Source organism: Pinus tabuliformis, chromosome 9 (assembly GCF_031772625.1).
Source record: "Pinus tabuliformis cultivar Carrire ecotype Pingquan chromosome 9, CPIR1, whole genome shotgun sequence".
NCBI lineage: Eukaryota > Viridiplantae > Streptophyta > Pinopsida > Pinales > Pinaceae > Pinus > Pinus tabuliformis.
The window spans coordinates 926,602,403-926,607,296 of NC_142307.1; the positions used below are offsets into that span (position 1 = coordinate 926,602,403).

At 32.9% G+C, this 4,894-nt stretch overlaps 2 long non-coding RNA genes across 2 annotated transcripts; both read right to left on the minus strand.

Moving 5' to 3' along the window:
- Positions 1–1,000: 1,000 nt before the first annotated feature.
- On the minus strand, positions 1,001–1,212 carry LOC149151785 (uncharacterized). Its single transcript, XR_016263767.1, has 2 exons — positions 1,176–1,212; positions 1,001–1,078 (listed from the first exon to the last, which is right to left on the minus strand). It is a non-coding gene; the product is annotated as an uncharacterized LOC149151785 (long non-coding RNA).
- A 141-nt stretch (positions 1,213–1,353) lies between these two features.
- Positions 1,354–1,912, minus strand: LOC149151786 (uncharacterized). Its single transcript, XR_016263708.1, has 2 exons — positions 1,519–1,912; positions 1,354–1,407 (listed from the first exon to the last, which is right to left on the minus strand). It is a non-coding gene; the product is annotated as an uncharacterized LOC149151786 (long non-coding RNA).
- Positions 1,913–4,894: the final 2,982 nt, after the last annotated feature.

The window sequence follows — 4,894 nt, forward strand, 5'->3', positions numbered from 1 at the left end:
CTTCCGAATACATTTTCCATTGCAGAATAACAAATACAGTAAGGTAGCACACTTCTGAAAAATTATTACTATCTTGTGAATATGATTACTTGACTTACAGGATTAACCGATAATTAATGTAAAAAATTTATGCTGCATTATAGATAATATTATGTTAACTACAGGTAAACAGTCAAGTAGGATAGAAAGTTTATTACTGAACTGATAGTCCTTGAATCTTATTAAAAGTCCAATGAATAAAGGGTAAGCTAAATGAGTACAAACTAATTATTGTTTGCAAAATAGGAAATTAAAATTTATTTTCGAGAGCAGCATGACTCTCACACACACATATATCTTAGAATAGATTGTGAATGCAACTTGTCATTTAAACAACGAAAAGTGTAAATAGTTTTGTGACTAGAAGCACAACACTGGTAAAGTATAGTGGAATAGAAAGATTAACACATATCTAAATATGAGACAAACACCGAATGGAAGCAAAATGCTTTTAGTTCTGGTCTTTAAAAGTCATATAACAAGCAGTAAGGGACCGTGATTGAACCTTTACCATAAAATTATTACCTAGAATTGACCTAGTACCTATGTCAAAAGCATAACACAAAAAATTGATACACAGAGAATAAGGAGAATGATGTAAACGTTCAAATCACCTAAATAAACTGGAAAGCGTTTCATACTTACAAAACCATGAAACAGTTGAATCTTTAGAACAACCTTTGGAAGGCATGCTCAGCCTCCTTAACTTAAAGAGAAAAATATTACAATAAGTCCACAACAAAACTGGAGATAGACTCTTAATACCAGTCGGAAATTGTCGAGCATAATATTCGTTCTTCACACCTTACATTTAAAAGAAAGAAAATGTCTCGACAAACAGAGCTTGTCCACTAACCATAAATCTAAGTCAAATTAACTATGGCGGTAACCCATAACCTAAGATAGCTTATAAGGGAGAAATCCCGAATCATAATCAAGAGAAACAACTCCAACCTAGAAGTAAACTGAAAAATGGTAAGCTCCTTTGAGTTGAGTGGCCGCAGTTCGAATAAACAAACCTCCTAAAAAGATTATATTCCTGTGAGCAGAGGAAAAGAGCTTGTTAGTTTTGCAGAGTTGAAACCCTCAATCAGTTACATATATAAACCTAATTTTTAAACATAGTAGGGTCTTACCTGGAACAGAGTGACAGTCTCGATAAATTCCCTGCCTGCAAAACAAATGGAGGTTCAGTTCCTATTTGAAAATGGGTTCAAGGAAAAAGATTTGAAAATGAAAACCCTCATTTTTTAAGCCAGAAACCGAAAAGAGACAGCGCCCTAAATCTTTCACAAGGAAACATACCTAGTTCAGTTAATCCTTGATGCTTCCATCCTTTCACCATCCCCAAAGCCTCATGGGCCATTCCTACATATCAGTGAAATTTATTAGAGAAGGATTGAACACGAAACCTCTAAACAGAACCAAATTACGAATCTAAGTAAAAACCTCATTGTTTGGCTCCATTGTTGGGCATACCTGCTCTGGGGTTAAGTCGCCTTCACCAGCTCAACCATTAACGTATACCGTAACCAGTGGATAGTTCCACATCTCAGAGTAGCAACAATGAAAGCTCCAGGGTTCAGACACGAGGAATCAGTTAGATGGATAAACCCCATCCAATTCTCGTCATCTGATCGAAGGCTTGGGATCAACAATGGAAAAACAAATAGTTGGAATGAACAAACAAAGGTATTAACCCAATTAACCATTGCACGCGGCGTGTTGCCAAGGACAAGTGCCAACAAAATGAAGTACCCCTGGGATAAATGCGCACAGTAAGCCCGGAGAATTCCGAATGGATCTCCTCACCTATACCTTGAATATACATTTATTCTCGCTCAAAAAGTGTGAAATGAAATTAATCATCAGTATTGTTTCGAGAAGCGATATATATATATATATATATGCGCACAGTAAGCCCGGACACACACGACGTAATACACCTTCTACAAGTAATGCGAAGAAACTTGTACAGAGAAAACACGGAAGATCCGGTGGCTAATTAAAAGCCATTTGTTTTATTATCGTATTCCTTTGGTGTAAAGTCGAACAGTCTCTCCCTGAAAAGTTTATGGAGTACAACATTACGTCATAGAGTGTGCAAAACCGTCTAGGATAGAGAGTCATAAAATGTATGGCTAAGGCATTTTTTTAATGAAAAGATTAATTAACATCTATTTAATTTATATAAATATTATATTATAGGATAATAATTTATAATAAAAAATTACAAATTTCATCTTCTCACCATTTATTCAGCCGTTAGCAATCTGCGTTGTATTACCAATTTATTATAGAGTGATCAAGTTGGCGTTCTGTTCATATTGGGGATCCTTTCCAGTTTTATCACCATCAACAAATTACCTTATTTATATCTCTAATAATGAAATTTAATCATATAACAAAATGTATAAAAAATATATTTTAAGAAGCTAACCAAATTGGCAATATGTCACTGGCGCAATTCAAATGTTAATGTATTGGATAATTTGCACGCGTTCACGGGTACTATGGAGCTTGTTTGTGAATAAAATGCTTTTGATATGGATTGATGTACGACGGTTACCAAGTTTCATGACCAACACGGTAACGTTTGTTTGGCCATGAAATGCTTGTTGATATGGGTACTGGACGGTTACCAACCAGCCATGTGAACAATTGATTTAAAAACTCACTTTAGAAGAAATAGTCTCTCTATACATGATCAGTGAGATCCCACGTGGATCAAATTTTGATATGATTCTTATGGAAAAATTATATAAAAATTGTTTACATTACAAAAGGTTAAATTAAAATTTGAGATATTGATCACTCAGACTTTAACTATTAATTTGATGTTAATTTTTGTAAGTTGAATATTATATATAAAATTAATTGAAAATTGTATATAGAAATAAAGTTTTTAGAACTTTAATTTAATTATCAATAATTGTTAGATGAATAGTAGAGACTTATTTTTCATGAAATATATTATAATATTTTTAATAGTGATCATATATTAAAGGATGAGATTTATTGAAAAGTATTAATATATATATATATATATATATATATATATATTTTAATTAAATTGACTAATTTAAAAATATGGCATATATACATGTATTATATTAGCATGAATTATAGTTTTTTGAGCATGTAGTATTAGTGAGACATAGTATTGGGTCATGGTAGTGTAACAAAGTATATTTATAGATTAAGAATCTCCATTGTAAAGTTGGAGTCACTCTCCACATTTAGAAAACGTTTTTTTTCAAACATTTATTGTTGCTTTTATATCTAGCTTTTATTGTTGTTGCTCTTCTAGTTTTCTCTATGTTTGTTTCCTACACTCTCGAAGTGTTTCTCTCACCTTTCCTTGCAATAGCCTTCCTCTAGCTCTCAATCCCTGGTTTGCATCCATCTGGTAATTCTCCTAGCATTGGTTTCTAGCCCTCGCTTACTGTCATGCCCAATCAAAGAATGCACTCGAGGCATAGTTCTAGTGGTAGAGGCTCCTTAGGAAGACCTAGAGTTCAACCACAGGCTTAGTTAGTAGCTAAAAATTATCTTTCCACTACCCCTACTGAAGTACAAGAAGAAATTCATCAACTTGAAGCTTGGGTAGCAACTAACCGAAATGTCCATTTGGAATGGAAAATCAAGCAAAAGTCTCTAAGCTAGTCTCCTACCCTAGCTATATTAGAGGTCATAGGAACTAGTATTTTCATTCCATCACCCTCAATTGGAAAATGAAAACTTTGTAGGGCTACATCATCAAACAAAAATAAGAGAATCTCAATGAAATCATACCCTCCCTAAACCACACCCAAAGGATTCAATAATAAAAACACTCTTTCCTCATTAGCCTAGATGTTCGACTAGTCTACATTAAGAGGCATCTTCAGTATGGTAGAAACTATGTAGATTATCTTCTGGATACGTTGCATTAGGTTTCTTTTCTGATCGACATTTCGAACCAGCAACAGTGGTTCATCATCAGGATGTGAAATATTATTGAAAGACTGTTCTCATTTTTTTCAAATAAATAGAGATGAGATGCTTAGTTATGTTGGCTTCTCAAAGAATGATTGATTTTGGAAAAGGTAGGAATAATTGATGAATCTCTGCATCTCTTCAAGAATGTGAGGTCAATCTTCTTTTTCGTTAAGAGCAATTTGTGTCGTTCAAATCTTCGAACTTCTTTCATTATCTCCCTTCCGTAGACACTATTTGGCAAACCCAACCACACAGGATCCCACTCCTTTAACTTTCTTTGATGATTGATGCATGCAATAATCCCTTCCCTTTTACATATTTATGTTTAAGGACATATATTTTATTATTCCATATGGTTCACAACTACCAAGTGCTATCATTACCCATGTAACAGCCCTCAGTTGATTTTTCATGTAAATAAATTAAACCAAGGTCATTGGACACATATTCCAAGATGAATGGAGGAAAAAACATAATAGTGGGCACCACTCTTGGTTTATTAATGGCTATGGAAATTGGCAATTTTCATGAAATATATTATAATATTTTTAATAGTGATCATATACCAAAGGATAAGATTTATTGAAAAGTATTAATATATTTTTTTTCTTTTTTAATTAAATTGACTAATTAAAAAATATGACATATATACATGTATTATATTAGCATGAATTATAGTTTTTTGAACATGTAGTATTAGTGAGACATAGTATTGGGTCATGGTAGTGTAACAAAGTATATTTATAGATTAAGAATCTCCATTGTAAAGTTGGAGTCACTCTCCACATTTAGAAAATGTTTTTTCTCAAACATTTATTGTTGCTTTTATATCTATCTTTTATTGTTGTTGCTCTTCTAGTTTTCTCTATGTTTG